Genomic DNA, 22,729 nt, shown 5'->3' on the forward strand with positions numbered 1-22,729 from the left:
GTACAATCAGCTGGTTTCTTCCCATCAGCCATCACTTGGGTGAGAAATGGTGGTGCCAGCGGAACACAGAATTTACAGACTTTCAGAGACAAGCAGGGTAAGCATATGACCTCACCTTGATACCTAGTGTGTGCAGATTTATACTGCTTAGCATATATTCTGAAAAAACGAAACGATTACACAGGGCACCTGAACAGTGAATTTTGAGCTTGATCAGAGGTGTGCGGGAGTCTCGTTTGCGCTAGGCCTCTCTCAGGGCTCTGGGCTCCCGCCCCAGAGTGCAAACACCCTTGGCTCCCTTCTGCTGGCTGTGATCTTTGGCCCAGGAGCTTCAATCCAGACTGAAGGGCGCTGAAAGAGCACTTTGGCAGTAAAGTGATGTTTTTCTTTTCTAAAAGTGTGTCCTCCCTCTCCCCTGACCTCACACCCTGGGACAGAGGACCACGTGGGTTCCAAGACAGAAGAGTTGGTTGTGGGGTCGCTGGCTTGTGAGGCTGACTGCTCTGGCCTGCACGTAGAACACTGGAGACTTGTAGAGTCTGTTGGAACAGTGACAGAGCTCCAGAGCTCCTTGTAGGAGAGAAGGACAGGTGCTGGAAGCCAAGGGCAGAGGATGGGGGCAGGACAGGTTGCTTAGAGAAAACCAGGACATGTGGAGTCCGGCAGCTCTGCCTTTCCATGTTCATTGTAGGCTGAGGTGGGGGTAGGGCCTTGGATTGATGGCCGGCCAGTTCAGCAGCGCTGTGCTCATTGGTGTTCATCAGTGTGGCTGAGGAAGAGAGAGAGAGAGAGAGAGAGAGAGAGAGAGAGAGAGAGAGAGAGAGCGAGAGAGAGAGAGAGAGAGAGAGAGCGAGAGAGAGAGAGAGAGCGAGAGAGAGAGAGAGCGCGAGAGAGAGAGCGCCCTACTGCACAGGGTAAGGGACTGCTGGTTGAGAATTGTTTGATGATTTCTGCAGAGAGGTTTGCGTTTGTCCCTGTTCTTCATTGAAGGTCTGCTTGTGTTCTGCAGGCACAAGGGCGTTTACTGATGCGAATAGAGCCCTGGATTTCTGAGAGTTCACGGTTTCTGAGTAAACAGACACGTAAACAAACAGTTACAGATGCAGAGGCAGTTGCTATGACAACCAGAAATCATTCATAACAACCCGCAGGACTGAACGGGGCTCCTGGCAGGGACTCAGCCAGTGACAGAGCCCTGAGCAGGCTGTGGTGGGTCAGCTCCGAGCCTGGCTGGCAGGTGTACTGCACGCGGAGAGGTCTGCCAGGAAGCACGGCCTGCGAGGGGAGGGCTATGGAGCCTGCAGCAGGAAAACCTGCTGTGCCTGTCTCCCCCGAGGGCAAGCCAACAGCTCGCTTCACTGCAAACAGCTATGGGGAGAATCGGCCTCCCCGAGGAGTGGCAGCAGGGAGGGAGAGCAGCTTCTGAATGTGGACCTGGGCTCTGCAGAGAAGTGGAATGCTAAATATAGCTGTGCAGCCCCTGAGCGACTCTCGGTGTACGGGAGGAAGGGAAGCTGCTCTCCTCTCCAGGGAAGGCAGTTAGGAAAGCACCTGCATTTCTAATTTTGGGGCTGTGACCAAGGCGCTGCTGTGGGCGGCAGCAGCCAAGCCAGGTGCAGGCACTGTCTGTGCGGCCTGCGCTCGGCCCGGCCCTGGTGCCAGGGGTGCCGCGGGCTTGCTCCAGCACCTGGACTTCGGGCAGCACAACCCCTTACCCTTTCTGCAAGGAGGTGGCTGTGCCTCCCTGGCTGGTTTGCGGTTCCCCTGAGCCACATCCTTCCTTTTTCTGGGTAAGAGGAATTTCCTCTTCCTGCCGGGGGATGAAGGGAGAGAAAGGCGGTGGGTGGCTGGGTGGTTCTGGCTGCTGGAAGGGTTTGGTCGTGTGAGTCTCCCTTCTCCAGCCTTGTTAACTCCAGGGAGCAGGGCACCATTCACCCCAGCCCCTCTCTGGGACTTCAGACTCTGCCTTTTTTGGTGGTCAAGAGGGACCTGTTTTAGAACTTAGGCTTTGCTTTGAGTCCCGGGTGTCTGGTGTATTGGTGACCACTCGGGGTTTGTGTTGTGATATGGTACCGTCTTCTTAGAGAAATGCTGTGGAGTATTCAGCCGACAGTGTCATAAAGCTGCCGCAGTCCTGAGCTCTGCCCAGTCCTGGACACCAGTCCTCTGGTCACACTGTTGCTGGCTCTGTGCTTGTTTGTCAGCTTTCCTAGGGCTGGGAGCCTGCCATACACTGGTCTTTGGGTGTCCCTGTCCCCATGTGCGTTCTGTTGGTCTGTACCCTCATGCCTTCTTTCCTCAGTGGAGAGCTTAGCCCAGCCTCTCCCTTGCCACCACAGAGGATTAGCAGCTCTCTTTGGGCAGTGGCTTCTCACTGGCATGGTTTGCTCCAGTTCTCATCCTACAGATTATTCTATTAATCTTTCTTGACCAGGACCTTTTTCTTAACTCCCACCCTGTCATCTTGTGGGTGGGCATCCTGACCTTTGGGTGACTGGCCAGACTCTGGCCATTAGCCCTGCACAGTCCAGCCTCTACCACTCCCAAGCCCCGTCTGTCCAGAACCATTGTCTTTCCCCTTGGTCACCTGCCTGGCTGCGTTCCATCCCTCCTTCAGATGTGCCTTCCCACCGGAGCAGTGTGGCTCCCTCCTGACCTGGCCTGTGCCCTTCCCCCACAGCACGTACCACCCCCTCACATGGGACCTTGCCTTCTGTTTATATGTGTTAAAACGTAAATGCTATGTATAAATACATAACACATTATAGAATGCTCTATACATAATGTATAACTCACATAATTATACATAATGTACTATATAATTACATAATGTACATGTTATATATGAATATATGTAACTTAAGAACATTTAAATGTATATGCTATTTATATGTATATAATTTTTTTTTGATGCTGGTCTTGGGACTTGAATTCAGCTCCTGAGTATGTCCCTGAGCTTTTATGCTCAAGGCTAGTGCTCTATTAGTTGAGCCACAGCTGTGCTTCAGCATGTGTGTGTGTGTTTGTGTCTGTGTGTGTGTGTGTGTGTGTGTGTGTGTGTGTGTGAGAGAGAGAGAGAGAGAGAGAGACACACAGAGAGACAGAGAGTGACAGAGAAAGAGAGACAGAGAGAGAGATTGGAGATAAGAATCTTATGGACTTTCTGCCCAGGCTGGCTTTGAACCACCATCTTTAGATCTCAGCCTCCTGAGTAGGTAGGATTATAGGTGTGAGTTTACAAAACTTTTTTTTTTTTTTTATGGTACTAGAGATTGAACCTAGGGCCTTGCACATGTATGTATTTAAGTTTGTTGTATTTATGCCAGTACTATGGCGTGGACTCTGGGCTCACCCTTGGGTTGGCTTACTTGTTTGGCTGCTGCTCTATCATTTGAGCCATGCCTCTAGTCCAGCTTTTTGCTGGTTATTCTGGAAGACTTTTCTGCCCAAGGCTCCAAACCTTGGACCTCCAGATCTCGGTCTCTAGCGTAGCTGGGAATGTATGTGTGAGCCCTCACCACATGACAGTACTTTATTTCTTGCAGTTCTGGGGTTTGCACTCTGGTCCTTGTACTTGCTAGGCAACGTTTGAACTGCTGGGCTTCCAGTCCTCTAGCCCTGTGTTTTTATTTTCCATCTCCCCTCCACTTTGTTAGATCAAGAACTTCATGGAGGCTGAGGTCTTTGATCATATTTAATGATGCATCCCCAGTAGTTTGGATTGTGTGCCTGGCATTTCACATGTGTTTGAGAATTGTTTGTTGAATGCATAGAACTGACAAGCAAATAGAGCTTAGATCGAAAGGAACAGAACAGGATTCCTCAGAGTTGTGTGTGTGTTTTTTTTCTTTGAGAACTTATTTTCTGGACTTGAGGAGCTGGTTTGCAGAGGGTGCTGAGGTGAAAGTTGAATTAGTGAATATAGATCTCTCAGAAAGCGCGAATGTTGGGCCCAGTCATCCTGTGAGTAAGGGGTGACCTTGGCCCTCTGGAGGAAGGTGAGACGTGTTTCCAGATGTCACTTATGCCATCACCAGCTGGGCTCCACGGAGTCTTTGTGTCTCCAAATTGCCGTCCATTAGGAAGGGGGAATGCTGCCAGTCTGTGCCCCTTACTTCTCTTACTCAGTGGGATCAAAGCAGTTCCGCCTTAGAGAGATTCAGAGATACGGCTTTGAAATGGTCTGATTCATCCAGTCATTGTCTGGGAAGGTTGGGAAGTTAACCTTGCCGAGTGGCTTTGGTGATAGTGATCAAGGTCCTGTGGCAGTTTTAATAGAGGCTGGTATTATGTGAGGGCTTTGAAGAGTCTATCAGATCGTGATGGCGTTGAGAAGCCGTGAGTACCACCTGCTCTGTCACTGTTTTCCTGTCTGGTGGGAATTACTGGTTTGTCAATGTTAAGGTTTCTAAAATACAGATTGTAGGGCTACCTTGATGAGAGGTGGTTATATTCTTTGTGCTGTTTTCTTTGTAAGTCCCAGTAGCTCTTTAAAGTTTTATAATTTTTTTTTCCAGAGATAGCCCTTTGTGAATTCTTCAGACTTCCTTCCTTTGTAGCAGCTGTAAGGTGTGTATGGTGGGCTGGGACCCGCGTGCTTTACAGAAGTGGAGCTGTGCTCTGCCTTGTGTTGAAGCCAGCTCCAACACTGGCTTCACCAGCTGACACCGATGTTGTCCAGGGCAAACACCCTCGCTCACTTGTTTAGCAAGTACTTCCATCACACGGGATGCCAGGCATGAGGTGTTCAACAGGTGCTGAATACATTCACCCTGTGTAGCATCCTCGTTGTAGGTGCTGTAGGTACACCTGAGTTCAGAGAAAAGGGGAAGTCCCATCCTGACTCCTGTCTGGGAGACACTAATAGCCAGATGCCTGGAGACAGGATCTGTGTGAGGATCCTGGAGAGTGCTGGAGCTGCCGCTTCTGTCTGGTGGAGGGATCTGCGCAGGGCCATGTGTGTGGTGAGTGTGACAGTGAGGAGAGGTTGAAAGGGAAGAGATCTCTGCTGCGGTGGTACCAGGACTGGGAGGGGCCCTCCGGAGAAGTACCTGCCCACCTGCTTTGCAGATCCAGAAGCTGAGCCGTCCCCAGTTGCAAAGCCCAGGGTTTGGCTGAGAGCTGAGGTGCAGGAAGGTGGATTTGTCTGGGGCCAAGGTGCTGGACGGCTGGAGTTGGGTAGGTGGAGGTCTGGCATACAGGCTGGTTGGCTGCTGTGGGGCCATTGTCGAGGCTCGGCCAGCAGCCGACTTCCGGCCTCTGTGAATTCCTGATTAGTCTTCCATATTGTCTTTTTGTTCTCTCTCTTTAGAAATTCTCTCCCACACCTTCCTTCCAGTGGATTTCTAGAAATACCCTATTTTTCATGACTCACTGATTGAACACATCCTGTTTGGGGAAGTGTGGAGAGGAATGCCAGAGCGGGGTGTGTTGACTGCCCGTGATAAGCCATGCCGGCAGGAGACCGCGCTCACGCTCTCTCTGCCTCCTCTGACGCCCCGGACGGCTGTGTGGTTCCAGATGCCACCCCACAACCCCGGCCTGACACGTGCCTGCTGGAATTTCCCTCCTGTGTGTGTCTGGAGTGACTAGTGATGGAACGAATCAAATTGCAGAGGGGGCCTGGAGTGTGCACCTGGCTGGGTGAGGTGGCCTGTCTTCTGGGTGGGTACCAGGGTGGCACTGAGGGCATTGAGGAGCAGGGGCTAGCTGTCCCCAGAGTTGCTCAGAGGCTCACGTATGAGTAGCAGCTGCTCAGTGGGGTGGATGTTGCACCCAGGGCAGGACGCAGGTCCTCTCCTTGGATGGCTCTGATTTTGCCCATGGTCTGCTGTTGGTCACGTTCATGGAGTTCGAGTGTTGCCCATTCTCTTCTGGCTGGGTGCTGATCAACGTGAAGAAAGAAGCAGCCTTTTGTGTGGCTGGAGGCCTTTGGCATGCTTGATGGGCATGGAGGGAGAGGTGAAATAGCAGGAAGGGAGGAGAACAGGTAGAGTCGGGGGCAAGCCCAGGCACCAGGAACTGGAGGTGTATTCTCAGTTGTGGCCTGTGCTGGGAGGTGTGGCCAGCTGCCACAGTTTGGGCCCCATTGAGTGGCAGTAAGATAGGCTGTGATGAGGATATGGAAGAAGCAGTTGGATAGTTGTGTCAGATGCTCTGAACCCAAAGGTGCCACGGGGGTGGTACCAGTGGAACTTACTGGAGGCCGAGGCTAGAAATGCCTTTCTGTGCATGGGGAGGGGTAACAGATGCTCAGCGTGGGCAGTCCTTGCCCGGGGAGGGCGGGGAGACGTGCTTGATGGTCATGGTTGGGGCAGGGAGGAGCTGCTGGAATTGAGTGGGTGGAGGCCAGCGGTGCTGCTGGGCCTCGGCCACCACCCAGTGCTGATAGTGCTGAGGCCTTGCTGATCGGGGGGGGGGGGGGGTAGCTGGGGTACTAAGTGCAAGGCACCAGCTCCCTGGTGAAGGGGCGGGGCTTGGTGGGCCTGAGAGTGTTGGGTTGGTGGGGCGGGGCAAGATGATGTGGATCGTTGTTTTTTTTTTTTTTTCCTTTTCAGTTGTGGGGCTTGAACTCAGGGCCTAGGCACTGTCCCTGAGCTCTTTTGCTCAAGGTGAGTTCTCTACCACTTTAAGCCACAGCACCACTTCCAATTTTCTGGTGGTTTATTGGAGATAAGAGTGTCATGGGCTTTCCTTCCCAGGCTGGCTTTGAACCATGATCCTCAGATCTCAGCCTCCTGAGTAGCTAGGATGACAGGCGTGAGCCATCCATGCCCAGTGATATGGATGGACATTTTCAGAAGCTGAAGCACATGTGTAATCAGTGCCATGAGGAAAGAGGTGTCCCCCGAGGTCTCAGAGGTGTGCCACACTGCCCTCAGACTCTTCACATGATGTCTTTGTCTCTGTGAGGTTTTTCTGTCACATAACCTGTGCTGGGACCCTCTTTTGGCAGTGTATTTTGATATCTTGTGTTTACAGATTAATAAAATTAAAACTGCCTTAGTACTTGATGTAAAGAGTCTGAGTAATTATTGTTATTTGTGTGTGTGTGCTGGTCCTGGGGCTTGAATTCGGAGCCTGGGTACTATCCCTGATCTTTTGTGCTAAAGGCTAGCGCTCTTATCACTTGAGCCATAGCTCTACTTCTGGCTTTTCTGGTGATTAGTTGGAGATAAGAGTCTCATGGACTTTCCATCCCCTGGCTGGCTTCAAACCATGACCCTCAGATCTCAGCCTCCGGAGTAGCTAGCTACCAGCACTCAACAGATTAATTTATTTTTATAACTATTGTTTGTATAAAAATTATTCTTTTTACTATTCTTTTATTATTATCTTTAAGTAGTTGTACAAAGGAATTTCCATTTAACAAATCAGTTTATGAATGTATAAAAATTCTTGAGTAATTACTTCATAGGGCTAAGTTCGAGAGCTAAAAGGAATTTAAAGATTGATAGAGCTTAAAAAATTAAAGCAGCTGTATCATTTTATGTACATAGGTATAGGTGTGTATATGTATACATGCATGTTAAAGACACATGGTGTGTTTTACTTTTTCTTTTGTAAAATACCCATCCTGCCTTTAAATGTTTGCAGCTACAGTTTATTGGTAGCACAGTTGCAAATAATAGTAATAACTATTATTCTTCCTCATCCTTGTCTCTGCCCTTTACTGTGTCAGAGCAAAGGTTTATTTTCTTCTGAGGGTATGTGACTACTTCTGGTTTATTTCTTGACTAATATTCTGCCTTAAGCTGATGAGCGTGAGAGCCACGGAGGGCTTCAAGTTAATGAGATTCTTCCGAGCTGGTGTTGAATATGGGCTGGGGTGGAAGACAGGCTGACTAGATCAAGGCCAGCAAGAACATGTGATTAGAGGGGAGGGGAAGAAGGTAGGAACAGTTGGAGGAACAGGGGCAGAATCCAGGAAAACACACTTTTCTGGTTTGAGTGGGTGGAAGGTTTGAAATTAAAAAAAAGAAAAAGCACCCCTGTTTTGTACATGCTTTATGGCTAATGCTACTTTTGGCTGTTTGCTTTCATAATCATCAGTGAGAATGGGAAACTTTGAGCAAGGCCTCGACCCTGAGGTTGGACTAGCACAATTCTCCCTTACAGTGTCTATTTTATTTATTTATTTATTTATTTATTTATTTATTTATTTATTTATTTATTTATTGGGTCCAGTCGTGGGGCCTGAACTCTGGGCCTAGGCGCTGTCCCTGAGCTCTTCAGCTCAAGGCTAGCGCTCTACCACTTGAGTCACAGCGCCACTTCCGGGTTTTTTCTTTTTGCTTATGTGGCGCTGAGGAATCGAACCCAGGGCCTCATGCATGCAAGGCAAGCGCTCTACCACTGAGCCACCTTCCCAGCCCTACAGTGTATATTTTAGATAGGAGCACCCTTGACACCTTTGGCACGATGAGGAGGACTCTGCCTACTTCTTGGTCTCTTGGCTGGTGCCGGAGGCTCTCAGGTTGGACGGGTTGGACCGTGAGCCCCCAAGGAGCACAGAGACTCTTGTGTTTGTCCAGTGCATCAGAAGCTAGCCTTTTATGTTTCTTTTAAATCTTTGATTGGCAGAGAAAGGGCAGTGAGATGCCTCATCTCTCCGTGTATATGTCGATATGGAAGTAGCACGCTGCAGCTGTCCCAGCGTAGAAGTTGTGCTGGGCAGGGCAGCGGTATAAAGAGACGGGCATCAAGGGTCTATCCCGATGCCCGTGTGCAGGGCTCTGTGTGCGGTTCTGTGGGCGGGCATGTCCCGTGGGTGCTGTGGTCAGCGTGAGGAGGAGCCATGGCTCTGCTGGGGTTGGAAGTGGGTTCAGCACTCTTGGTAAAGTGTTTTGGCCATTTGCTTACATCTTTCCCTGGCTCCGTTCGTTGACTGTGTATACATTAGAGATTCAGATGGTATACTGCTTCTGTATTCCATCTTCAAAGAGTCATTTCCTGGTCTTTGGTAGAAACGTGTCTGTTCTCTTGGGTAAATCACTCCCCAAGCTCTTACTGTCTTGCTTCCCCTGGGACCTATCTAGAGTGTTGGGCCACGTGGGGGGGGGCTTGGCTCCCAAGTCCTCATCTTCTGGAACCTTAGTTTCCTCATCTGTAATCCCAGAGAGCTAGGCTTTATTTGATGGCTCCAGTTCTGGCTCGAGGTTTTGTAAACAAATGTCCTTTACTCGCCCACAGCATTAATGGACCACAACCCTACTCATTCCAAAAAGCATTGTCTTCCAGCCTGTGGGGCCCTGATCACGTTTGTCCAGCTCCACGTAAGCTGCTGGCCCCCCCCCCCATTAACGAAATGGCTTTCCGCAGGACCTCTCCTGCCCTACAGTCTCCTCTGAATGGGGAACCCAGAGCCTCTTCCCTGACACATTTTGGGTGCATGTTTTAGTGTGCTATCATCTATTAACGGTAAAATTCACTGCTTCATATTGCTCTCCTACAAGCTTTGAGAAATGTATTCTCATGTAATCCCTGCCACAGTGATGCCACATTTCCCTCACCCCAAATGGGCACTCCTGCAGGTCTGAGCTGGTGGTGGTTCTTAGTGTTCCCGCAGGCGATCGCGCCCTCTCCAGACACCAGGGTTGACTCCTTCCTTCCCAGTCTGTCTGCCTTTCCTCCTTCTCTCCCTGCCTTCCATCCTGGGGGCTGGCAGGGTGTTGGGCCGTGCGGAGAGGGGACATTGCTGCTTCACATCATCTTTCACTGCCAGGCCTCCTCAGATGTGCTGCCCTGGGCACCCGTCAGCTGATCCTCCATTGCTAGTTGCTTGGGGTTTTTTTGGTCATGAATGGGTGTTTAATTTCGTCAGATGCTTTTTCTACACCGGCTGAGATGACCATATGGTTTTCCTCTTTTAGCTTGTTAGTGTGGTGAATTACATTACAGTTCTAAGGCTGAGACGCCCCTGCTGCGGGGGCCTTCTGTGTAGGGTAAGCACAGACTTGGTGTCATCGTGGTGGGACTTGGGGATTGGCTGGTCCGCCCTTCAGACATACAGTATGTTCAGAGCTACCAACAGCAGCTACTCCACGGGAAGAGTCAGGCATGCCTTGTTTATGGCTGTTGACAGTTTACTCTTTTCATTGTATTCTGGGTAAAATTGTGTGTGTGTGTGTGTGTGTGTGTGTGTGTGTGTGTGTGTGTGTGTGTGTGTGTGTGTGTGTGTGTGTGTGTGTGTGTGTGAATGCTTCTGTAGCTTTTACTGAATGCCAGCCACTGGGTTAACATGACGTAATTGTCATCACAGGCTAAGGGTATAGGTAGCAGTTTCTTTATTTTACAAATGAGGAAGTTCAGGTTCTGTCTTGGAAGACGGGAGAAGTGCATTCCATTTTCCCTGACATTAACTGAGTGCCAGCCATTTTGACTCATCTACATGGCACCAACACTTTTCAGGCCTCTGTTTCATAGGGGTTCCTAAGAGAGGCTAACACTGCGCATGGCTGGGACTGGTGGGAATCGGGCTTCCCGTTGAGTTCTCGTCTGTGTTGTGCTGCTGCTGTTGGAAAAGAATTGAGTCAGGATGGAAAATCTAGACAGTTACCTAGAACACTGTAGACAATAGGTATTATATTGCTCTTCACAGACATTTAAGTCTCAGGATAAGGACAGTGCCCAGGTCCTGGCGCTGTTCAAGCCCCAGGACTGGTACAAAAACAAACACAAAACCCCTCACATCCTAAAGTGAAATATTAGGAGCTCACATATTTACCTTCCAAGACAATAGTCTTAGTCCAGTTACATCCAGGAAGGTATTTTACTGATATTAAGCCAGACTGTTGAAGAATTTTGGTTGAATTGTGATGCATGTGAAGTGCTAACTCCTTTCAGTGTGAGGTTTTTCTCGTAAGTCATTCTCCTATGGCCACTTTGCATGTTAAGTGCTAGCGGGACTCCAAGTTCCTCACATGTGGCTGGATTTGAGCATGCACACACATGGAGTAAGTTAATGCTCATGCCTCTAAAACAAAAATGTAGTGCAGTTTTCCTATTGCAGATAGGTGTGTTTTAGACATTTACTCAGCTTAAAATCTAAGCACCAAGAAGGCTGAGGACCTGACATGCAGAGACATCTGTGGTTACTGTATGTGCTAGGGTCCACTTTGTTTAGAGGAGTTACAGGGCTTGACACTAAGTGGATTGGGGTTTTCAAACCTGATTACAGGTTGGTAGCCCTGAGCTGTTTCTGTACAAGGCCGTTAGCCTGTCTAGCACCGGTCTCCTCCCAGGAACAAAGGCGAGGAACAGATGATGCCTACTTTGTGTATGGGTTCTGTCTTGGAAATGAGGCTGGAGGTCTGTGTTCTGGGCTGGAATGAAACCTCTGTTTTGGGCCAGACAGGTGTGTGTGTGTGTGTGTGTGTGTGTGTGTGTGTGTGTGTGTGTGTGTGTGTGTGTGTGTGTGTGTGTGTGTGTGTGTGTGTGTGTGTGTGTGTGTGTGTGTGTGTGTGTGTGTGTGTGTGTGTGTGTGTGTGTGTGTGTGTGTGTGTGTGTGTGTGTGTGTGTGTCTTTGGACTGCGATCTTCCGGAGCAAAACAGATGGAGATCTGGCCTGGGCCATGAGAAGTGCAGACTCAGTCCCTTGCTGCGTCTGTCAGCTGCTCCTCTGCATCTCGCCCGGTGTCAGCACAGTGGTTGTGCTTGGTACCTGCTTCTAGAATAATGTACTAAGCTTTCCTGTATCTTCTGGCTGTCCGCCTCTGGGGTCGTACTCGGGAAACAGGATGTTGCAAACTATGACAAGAGGCCGGCACCCTGGCAGGATGTGCATCGGGGTGGTGCTGGCCTTTGTGGTGTCTCAGCCTTGCTGGGGCAGACGTTTGGACCGGTGTGGACCTGTTCTCCGAGTCTGTTCCAAAGCTGGGGGCCAGGTAGGTCTCTGTCAGAACTGGGATCCTTTTGATACACTCACGGAAAAAAATCTTAGCCAGTCACCATTTTACCACCATTTTTGTTTTTTTTTGTTTTGGTGCTCCAGCTTTTCTTCCTAGTGGAAGAAGATTGTTAGCCAGGGAGGTTGGATTCAGTTGTATGACGATTTCTTATAGGCCAGAGACCTTGGATATAGCCAGAGGCCCATGGCAAACAACAAAAGCATGAAAACAAACAAACAAACACCCAAATAAACAAAAAATCTGGCGATAAGCTCTCTCTGTGCTTGCTTTATTTTGGACTACTTCAGCGGTGCCTTTAGGAACTATTGGGAGAAGGCATATGGATTAACAGCTTTTTTTGCTTCAATTTCCAAGAATGGGAATGCTTTGCCATGGTGAACTTTGGAGTTTTTGTAGTGTACATTTTGTCCACGGATTTATGACCACTATTGATTTAAGAGCTCAGGTAGGAAGTATAACTAAATGATAGAAGTAACCACTAAGGTGATACTTTATTTAAAAGCATGTGCTTGTTGTATTTCATTCAGATGAATTTAAGTAAAAAACTTTCCAGAGTAAGGTTGGTGGAAGATCAAAGATGTAAAGGTGTTTTGTTGGAAGTTGGGGACTGGAGGGTGCTTGGTTTCCACTTGGAGAAGCTGACGCTTGTTCTGTTGTGTCTAGTCTACACAGAGGTGGAGTTAGCGTGTAAGCAGGTCACTTTGGTATGTGTCCTTTTATTCCTTTGTTTGTTGCTCATTCACCTATCTATTTGTCAAGCAGTTTGTTTATGACCTGAGTTGTTGAGGCTTCAGAATCTGTGTCTTCCAGGATTCACAGTCTAGTTGTGAAGAGAGCTAGGAGTAACTAGGCAATGGTGTGGTTGGGTTGTCAGTGAATTTTGTCCTTCCCTTAAGTGAGAAGTAAGGTGTGTGTGTGTGTGTGTGTGTGTGTGTGTGTGTACAAGTAAACACATGAAGCTTTCTTTGGTGGTACGGGTAGAAGAATTACTTTTTTAAATAAAGTTATTATTAAAAGAATTGGAATATATTCAGACCTTTGCATGTAGACTACCTTAATGCACCATTAAGGTTAGGATTACATTTAAATGCTTGCCTTTGGGGAATTAAGTGAATGTTAATGTGCACAGGCCAAGTGGGCACTGTAAAATCCCTGAACGAAACACTTAAGCTTTTTTTTTTTTGGTCCTGGGACTTGAACTCTGGGCTGTCCCTGAGCTATTCAGCTCAAGGATAGTACTCTACCACTTGAGCCACAGCGCCACTTCCAACTTTCAGGTGGTTCATTGGAGATAAGAGTCTTATGGGTATTCCTGGCCGGGCTGGCTTTGAACCACGATCCTCAGATCTCAGCTTTCTGAGTAACGAGGATTACAGGTGTGAGCCACCAGTGCCTGGCTAACACTAAGCTTTTATGAGCTAGTAGAACAGGAAACCTGAGATGAGAAGACATGCCCAGCACCCAGCACCGAGTTTATGACACAGTTAACACACACTGAAGAACTGCATGCTGTCTGTAAATAACAAGCTGCGTTGAGGAACATTCACATTAAGCCATCTAGAAGCCTCGGCAGGCTTGGTATTTGATGTGTGGAAGGACAGTGTCATTCAGAAGGCAATATCTGGTGACTGTCTTGAACACTTTATCAGGGACTCCCTCTCCTCCCCCCTCCCTCCCCCTTCATCCGCACTAAATGGACTTCATGTATTTCTTTAACAACATGAGAACAGGTGATGTGAAGGCAAAACATTTTCACTAGGTCCTTTAGAATCATCATGAAAGTGATGGTTTAGACTTGTTGCTTTGCCTTTTTATTTTCCAGCAACAAAATGGTGCACGTCGCCAGCGTTGATTGAACTCCACCTTCCTATATAAGGCAGAAGCGAGAGCCATGTACGCCTAGGCTTGGATATGAACGTGTTGGGAGCCTGGCCCCTCACTTTGCATACTGAGGAGGACGAGTGTGGTAGGGAGGCGTGGGGCCGGCAGAGGTGGTAATAATACTGCTAATAGTGATTCAGGAGCTGCGCTTGATTGTGCAGACAGAGCTGAGCTCTCCCAGGATGCACTTGTGGGTCCAAGAAAGCCTGCCGGAGGCTTTGTGAAGGAGGATGGTGCTCCGGGCTTGCCTTGAGCCCTGGCTGCTGTCCGGAGATGCCACTGGGCCGGGGCTCCACTCTAGGAGCCAGTCTACACAACTGGAGGACTTATCTGTGGACTTATCGGTGTTTCCTCAGGCTGTTCACTGATCTGGGTGTGGAGCTTTCTGTGAAAACAAGCCTTAAAGATTAGTCATGTGTTTATTTTCCATTATTTCCCAGAGCACGGACGTTTACCCTCTGTAACCTACACTTGATTTCCTTTTTTTTTTCATTCTTTCAGTGAGCACCTACTGGGTGCTGGCGCTGCCCTAGTGAACAAAGGGTGCCTCCTGCCTGCCTCTGGGGCAGAATGGGCCTCGGCCACATCTGCCTGGCTTTCTTCCCACCGGCCACCCCCCGCCTGACCTTACTGCACATTTGCCACTTCATCATCGCAGCTGGGATGATGTAACCCTCCGTAGGGACTGACTGTTTCCTCTGCCCTCAGATCCCCAGGGCCCAGAACAGGGCCCAGGACACGGCTTGTTTGTAATAAATGTTCTGCTCGTGGCTGGAGCACAGGTACAAGAAAACTGAGGATTCAGAGGAGTGGTGTGCCAGGACATGAAGCCAGTGCATCCTGGCGTGAGGAAGCGAGCCCGAGCTTCAGTAGAAAGAGACTGGTGTGGTGCTCTTTGCCTCTCATAGCTGCTTGATTTTGGGTAACTACTACCATGAGCTAAAAAAAATAGAATTCTGTTAGTCTCTTTAAACTTGCCTATTTAAAACGGACAAGTTTAACCGGTGTGTGGTTTGACATGACTTTTCATTTTCTGCCTACACACTGAAGCAGTTACACCTATGTGAAGTTTTAAGCGTTCAGCGGTATGTGAAATCTCACCGTGGGTCCGAATGAAAAGAACCAGTAAGTGTCTTCCATCTACTCCAGTACGAGACACCTTTCTCGCTTTTCTGTCCTTCCTGCCCTTGATCCTCATTTGTAGCCAAGTCATTTAGCCCACCCTGGCTTCTCAGTATGGGGAGGCTTGTCCCAGGAAAGTTAATGGCTCCCACACTAGGCTTCCTGCCCGTGTGTGTGAGAAAATTGTCCAGAAATGTTTTTAATTGAGAAGGCTCTTCTGGCTGACAGCAGTCTGGCTTTCGTGAGTTCTGAAGTTCACAGATCTGTTCCTGGGGCACAGCAGCTGGAGATCCTGATGAGGATGACGAGGATGAACTCCCTGCTCCTCAATTAAGGGGACCATCTTGTCCTTCACCGGGGAGGCTGCCATCTTGGAACAGCTCCAAATCACCAGATGCCTGGAGAATCTCAGATGGTTCATGTTCCTCATTTCTGGGAGGTGAATCAGTTTAGCAGTTTGCCTGCCTAATATGATATTGGCCTTGGGATCTTATTACCTCATGTGCTGCTTTTGCCCGTAGCTTAGCTTTTTGATTTGAGTGCTTATATGGATTTGCTGGCAGCTTCTGTTAGAAATCTCAGTGTGCTCTAGTGGAAGGAATATGGATGGGCACTGGTGTTCGTGTTACAGGGTTCAAGCCCAACCTCTCCTGCTTATTAGCTCACCTGTTTTTGGATTAAAATCCTCTCTGGAGGACTGGAGGCATGGCATGGCTCAAATGGTAAACATCAGGCTCTGATGAGTTCAAACTCATCAGAACAAACAACAAAAACAAAAACACACAGCACACTTTCTTTGGTCCTCCGATTCCTCATTCTGAATTTGAATTTGGGGATGGTACTAAGTCATTCATTCCATGACACGTGTTGTGGCGGGAGCACTAAGTGCAGAGTAGGTGTGTTCAGTGTGCACAACAGCTCTTGCTTTTTGCGCTGTTAACAGTTCCTATCCTTGGATCATACAAGCTTATTATAAATTTTTTGTCTTCTTGGGTTTAAAATCTGGTGCTAAGGTTGTGGATCCAGGAAACCATCAGCCTCTGGTCCTTTTCTTTTTTCATTTTTTCTTTTGGTCCAGTCCTGGGGCTTGAACTCTGGGCCTGGGCGCTGTCCCTCAGCTCTTCAAGCTCAAGGCTAGTGCTCTACCACTTGAGCCACAGCACCACTTCTGGCTTTTTTCTTTTTGCTTATGTGGTGCTGAGGAATAGAACCCAGGGCCTCAGGCATGCAAGGCAAGCGTTCTACCACTGAGCCACCTTCCCAGCCCCCCTCTGGTCCTTTTCTATGTACCTCCACCCCTCTATGCCAGGCACTCCCAGCTCTTAGGAATAATTATGCTCCATGTATCCAGAGGTCAGACTTTTAGCAACCACTGCCATCTGGAGCATAACCACGGGCTGGGAGTCAATGGAAGAGGCCTCAGAGCTCCACTGCCCTGAAGTCTCAGCCACACAGTAGGTGGAGAAGGGGGTGCTGATGGGAGAAGGCCCAGCGGACAGCAGTGGGAGGTGGTGAGTGGTACAGGAGGTAAGCACCAGGGAGCAGGCGCTAGCAAACATGGCCTTCTGAGCAAGAATTCCTGGTGAGTACTGGGGCCGCACTCCCTAGTTAACAAACCTGGAAAATGTGAAATTGGTCTCTGTGGGCTTCCCAGCTGAGGCGATCTTTTCCTTTTTCCTTGGATAATCCACGTATGTGGAAATACTCTGGGTTTTGGAGTCCCTGGCGAGGATGTGAGTTTTGGTTGGGAGGTGACCCAGTGGAAGTTGGCCCTTTGGGCCTCAGTTTCTTCATCTACCTGTTTCTGTGTCCCTCCCCAGGGCCGGTGGATGAGACTCAGATGTGCTGACTGGCAGCGGGTGTGCAGGCCTTGCTGGCGCGGGAACCCTTCCTGCTTCTCCTGTCTGTCCTGCCCACCCTCTCTGCCAGCCAGCTGCTTGGCAAACGTTCTTAGCCGCCGGACTTGAGGGTTGCACATCTCTATGAGATGCTGGGTTCCTTTTGGTCAGGGACCTTGTCCTTGAGCCCGAGATTGGGCAGTGAGCAGAGAGGCTGGCCCTCACGTGAATGTCCGTCACAGAGAATTCTCCGTGTCCCCGAATGCAGAAGGACATTACTTTTGTTCCGTAGTGTTTTCCTTTGGCCTTGTAATTCCACCTGTGCATCATGTTTGCCCTGTAGGTCGTGGGTCTAGAGGGGATTGGACCAGGGCGTTCTTGTGGACAGATTGCCTTGTGGGATAGGCCCATCCATGCCAGGGCTTGGGGTGCTTGCTGGGCCAAGGCCAAGGCTGGCTAGCCGTGGAGTGGGCTGCCCTCCCTCTCACAGTGCCTTTTTAGTTGAGATTTCTTTCATTACTCAACATCAGCAGTCCAATGCTGGGTTTCCTGCTGCATGCTTTAACTCATGACTACTCCATGAAGCCCTTAAGTGTGGTGTGAACTTAGCGTGAACTTGGTCTTGCAACAAGGTCTGTGGCCTGCCCTTGCCGCCTCTCTGCCTGCTCCATTCTGTCCCCAGTGTCTTTACAATGACTGTGGTGTGTTGACTGTGGCATGGAATGGCTTTACACCTGCACACTGGACCCACACAGATGGGCTTGCCCATCTCTGGTGGAGAGTAATTTGAGGGAATTCATAAGGTGGAGTGTGCTGTAAGTACTCCCTTGTACTGTGCGGAGGTGGTTCTACAGCAAGGATCCTGCTGAGTCCTGGGAAGGAAATAGGTTATCTGTCACCTGGACTTCATATCCGTGATTTAGCTGGGTGGGGCGGTGTAGTGCTGGGTGGGGATGGAAAGGTCACCATGACTCCTACATTCTGAGGCCGGTGGGGTGCCCTGGGTGCGGGGAGGGTCCTCTCGAGGGTGCTGCCAAGGATGACCTCAGGCACAAGGGTCGTCCTGCAAGCACTCTGCCGAGCGTCAGGGTTTTGGTTTTGGCTTGTGGTGCCGAGGACTGATGAGAAGGGAGCGGGAATGTCAGGTGGCCACCTCTGACCTCAGCAGGCTCCGGTAGGGTGGACGGAAGGCAGCAGGGTTGGGGTCCACCTTGGGTTTGCGTTCCTCCCCACCTTAAGTTATTTTCTTGTTGGGAAAATTTGCTTTTTCTCACCCTCTGAAAAAAATGAGGAAAATAATACCTACCAAGGCTGAACTGGGTTGGTAATCATGCAGAGGATCTCCTGGGAACAGCCACAGGCTCCCTCATCTTAGCATCTAACACACAACCTGGCACAAAGTGGGTACTGATTTTTTTTTTTGTCCTGGGGCTTGAACTCTGGCACTGGGCGCTGTCTTTCAGTTCTTCAGCTCAAGACTGGCGCTCTACCACTTGAGCCATGGCGCCACTTCCGGTTTTCTGAGTGGTTTATTGGAGATCAGAGTCTTACAGACTTTCCTACCCTGGCTGGCTTTGAACCTCGATCCTCAGATCTCAGCCTCCTGAGTAGCTAGGATTATAGACATGAGCCACTGGCGCCCGGCGGGTATTGAATATTTTAAGAATAAAGTGCTGTGAGCTATGTGGTGTGTGGCAGTGGTAGCATGGTGATCTCAGTGGTTCAGAGCAGGATTATGGCGCTGTTTCCAGAAGTCCCAGGGCCCTGGCACCACTGCAGGTCCCGTGTATGACTCAGGAATGGGAGAAGGTGCCAGCCTGGGACACTTAGGCAAAAATTAGGATCTGGAACCTTTAGCCACTTGACAAGTCTTGAAGTTACAGGATTTTCTGATCCTCTTGTGGGCGCAGAAAATGGGGGGGGGTGCATGCACATTATTGGCCCCTTGGGGAGTACAGTAGTTGAGGCCACAAACTGTTCACCACTGTAAAAGCAGCGTGCTCAGAAGGGGGTTGGTGAGGGGCTGTGGCTGCTGCCGGAGACTCTTAATCAGCTGCCGTGGGGTAGCAGGGCTGTGGCCTCCCACGGGGTGCAGCCTATCTGCCTTCTAACTCAGAATGCAGCCTGAACTGCTGGAGGGATGGGGTTGTGGAGATGAGGGTCCATGCAGCGCTGGGCTAGAGCCCAAGGCAGGCAGGACACAGGCCTGGGAAACCGAAAAGCACAGGTGTGTGGGGAGGACTTAGGGGGCACAGTCAGGGAGAGGAGAGGTGTTTGGGTGGATCTTGGAGGGTCTGGCGAGTTTGATTGAGTCGGAAGTGAGAATGTACTTGGATGATGGGATGGAGAACTCACTGGTTCTTCAGGGAAGAAGTTGACGGGGGCAGAATTTGGAGGGTGGATTCGAAAGGATGGTGAAGAGAATTGGGAAGGAGGGCCGGGCCAGGGCCGCGTCCTCACAGAGTTTGCTTCTGCAGGCAGAGATGGCCTGCGCGTGCCCGCCTGTCCTCGGCCGTGTGGCTGCCTGGGGACCTCTGTCCTCTCACGGGCATTGGCAGCTTGGGGGTTGGGCTGAGTGGGCTGCTGCCTGGCTCCACACACGGAGTGTGGGGAGAGGAGAAGCTGGAAGTAGCAGCCAGTCCCCACTGTCCATTGAGGGAGGAGTCCTCATGTTTAGTGAGTGTTAGTGACGTGTGCTTTACACGCTGCTGGCTTGACAAGCCTGGCTGATCTGGGTTTTCCTTCTCTGTCCTGACTGGTGGGGTTGAGTCGTGGTGAGGAGGGGAAGGGTCCAGTGAGAGCCGGCATCTTTCCAGGCGGCCGTGGGTGTGGTGGAGAAGCAGGATACTTGGTTAGTGTGGCAAGTGGAGGCACCTGGTGCTGGGGTGGGGGTGTGGCCAACAGATGCCTCTTCTGGAGGGAGCTCTGGGGAGCAAAGGTCAAACGTGAATTACTAGTGGTAGTGAGTGGGATCAGGGCTGGGCTGGAGGCCAAGATGAGGGTTTAGGAACAGGAAGCATGTGCCAGCATTGCTGTTTGTCTTTTTCTTAAGTTCTCCCCTGCCATACCCACCCAGTAATCACCTGAGGTTCATTGTGGGAGTCATAGATCATAGATCAGGTAGAAGTTAGAGGATCAGCATGCAAAGTACTTTGCCTCTGGGAAACCTGAAGTATGTTCTCCCCGTTTTGAGAAAGCCTTTTGCACGTGCCCTGTAGACACTGACAAGGGCGCTGTGGAGGAGGGCACTGTTGGCACCACACTGGGTAAGCACTGAGTGAGATGAGCAGGTGGTCGCTGCCTGCGTGGGGAAAGCTGCTGGGAAGGTAGTTGAACTGTGCAGCTAGCTAGCACGCAGGTCTGACCACTCACACAGCGCCAGTGCCATGATTGTTAGTTTAGCCCAGCTCTCGGATGCTCCCTGTGCTGTCCACAGGTGCCACACACAAAAGTTAGGGTTTCATTTTTTGTCTTTTTAATTTTTTTTAACTTAAAGTCAGCTTAGTTGAGGCGTGTTGTGTATACCACAATTAGCTGTTTAAGGTGTGTGCTTTCGTGCGTTTTGTGGAAGGTGTGATCTTGTAACTAATTCATCCCCAGTCAGAACGCAGAGATGGTGGTCTCACCACTTCCCGCCTGCCCCTCTGCAGCTGTGTCCATTGTCTCTGTCCTCTCTGTTGTCCCCCTCTCTCCCCCAAAATCTGGCAGTCACAGTCTGCTCCCCCTGTAAGTTTGCCTGTTTTTAGAATTTCCCACGGATGGAACCACATGGTGTATAGTTTTTGCGTATGGCTAGTGAGGCCTGTGCCTTGTGGGTCATCCGTCAGTGTGTCTGTGTTCTTAGATCACCCTATTATTCTTGAATGCTGTTCTACTGGATGGTTTACCATTTGCTTTAGATTTTGTTTTGTGTGTTGTTTTTTTAAAATTGAACAAGTGACAGACATTTGGATTCTTTTCAGTTTGGGGCAATCATGAATAAAGCTGATATTTGAGGTTAAGTCTTAGATAGTCATCTGAGTAGGCAAATGTTTTATTTTATTTATTTTGAGACAGAGTCTCTCTATGTAGTCCAAACTAACTTCAGCCTCTCCTGAGTTCTGGCATTACATGGGTGTGTTACCGTGCCTCGCAGATGTTGCTCTTGTTTGCTGGTACTGGAATTTGAACTCAGGGCCTTGGCTTGGCTGGCACTGCACTACTTGAATCTTGCCTCTAGCCCAGCTTTTTATTTAGTGTCTTGTGGACTTTTTCTGTCCATGCTGGCTTTGACCCCTGATCCTTTGGATTTCAGCCTCTTGAGTAGCTAGGATTATAGGTACCTCCAATACCTGTCTGTAATTGTGCTAGTTTGTTGTTTTCTTTTCCCCCTACTTCGTAATCTTCTTCCACCTCTTCCCAGGCAGAACTAGGGTTTGAATTTGCTAGGCTGGAACCATACCACTGATCATACTTCCAGCATATGGTTTATTTTATTTATTTACTTTTTAAATTAAGGTAAATACCTAAGCATAGGATTGCTGGGTTATAGGTTTAAGCGTATACAATTCAGTAAGATGCTGCCATATTGTTTTCTACAGCAGTTATACCATTAATTTTTTTATTTTCACTAACAGTATACCAGCGATCTAGTTCATCAGTAGGAGTTATCCATTTTTGCCATTTTGGTGGATGTTAGTGGAATCTAGTTGTGGTCTATTTTATTTTTTATAATTACTTTATTATTATTATAGAGGTGATGTACAGAGGGATTATAATTACATGAGTCAGGTAACGAGTACCTTTTCTTTCATACAGCACCTTCTGTTCCTCCACTCTCTCCCAGTGGTCTCCCGTATACTTCCCTGGTAACAAGTACTATTCAGGCTCTTTTCATGTCTTGGTTGTCATTTGTATTTTCTCTGATGTAGATGTCTAAAGTTATAGCATGTACATTTCTTGAGGTCATAAAATATATCATAGGAATGGAAATCTTGACGTGTTGTGGCATGTCTCACTGGTTGGTAAGGGCTGTCAAGAGAAATGGAATATTTAATAAGATTCTGAAAGGTGTGCTGTGTGAAATACTGTGGCGGTGATCCCGGGACAAATCATTCTTTTTTTTTGGGGGGGGGGTCCGGTCGTGGGGCCTGAACTCTGGGCCTGGGCGCTGTCCCTCAGCTCTTCAGCTCAAGGCTAGCGCTCTACCACTTGAGCCACAGCACCACTTCCACCTTTTTTCTTTTTGCTTATGTGGTGCTGAGGAATTGAACCCAGGGCCTCAGGCATGCAAGGCATGCGTTCTACCACTGAGCCACCTTCCCAGCCCCGACAAATCATTCTTACAGGCAACATTTAAAGGACCTGCAGCCTGAAATTTAACATTGTCTCTTGTAGGGTTTTTAAAGAGGCAGCTTCTGCCTTGTCACAACATGAGGGACTTGATGCAAGTGACACTTGTTGGAAGACGTTATGGTGGTCTGTTCATAGCTGTGCATTTGGCAGTTGGTGTCTTTGAGTTTTGAGTCTGACTTCTAGTGTTTTTTTTTTTTTTTTGTAGATTAAGAAAATTGTTAGTACAGGGTGATGCACAGAGGGATTACAGTTACATAAGTCAGGTCATGGGTACATTTCTCTTGGACAGTGTCACCCTTCCCTTGCTCTCCCAGTTTTTCCCTCCCATTCCCACTCACAAGTGAATTTTTAATGTAGTGTCTAGTGAGTACCATTGCTGCATTTGTTCACCTTTGTCTCTCCATTTGTTCTCCCCCCCCTCCCAAAGGCAGACAAGCAAACAAACAAGGCAGAAAACAAAAATAGCAACAAAGGAAAATCCTCTTGTTTCCATAGACTTCTAGTTTCATGACTTTCAGGGACTTTCCTGAGGCAATTCGAGTAGAACTAATGAGCCCCCGAGGTGCCCCACAGGTTCTTAAGGGCTTCTGTGGCATCTCTACAACCTTCTTACAAAATCACAATCATTTCCAACGACTCTTAGAG

The 22,729-nt window shown here is 49.1% G+C and overlaps 1 protein-coding gene across 3 annotated transcripts in view; it reads left to right on the top strand.

The window, feature by feature from the left end:
• The window catches only part of LOC138811393 (arf-GAP with SH3 domain, ANK repeat and PH domain-containing protein 2), a 153,203-nt gene that overhangs the window by 18,303 nt on the left and 112,171 nt on the right, over window positions 1–22,729 (top strand). The window contains exon 1 of one of the 3 annotated variants that reach the window (XM_069999125.1): window positions 5,574–5,643. The exons of the other annotated variants lie outside the window; for them this stretch is intronic. The gene's annotated coding sequence lies outside the window, so the exon portion shown is untranslated. Of the gene's footprint in view, window positions 1–5,573; window positions 5,644–22,729 lie in introns of those variants that run through there. 3 annotated transcript variants of the gene reach the window in all.

The sequence above is a fragment of the Dipodomys merriami genome, unplaced genomic scaffold (assembly GCF_024711535.1).
Source record: "Dipodomys merriami isolate MVZ:Mamm:240054 unplaced genomic scaffold, mDipMer1.0.p SCAF_524, whole genome shotgun sequence".
Lineage (NCBI taxonomy): Eukaryota > Metazoa > Chordata > Mammalia > Rodentia > Heteromyidae > Dipodomys > Dipodomys merriami.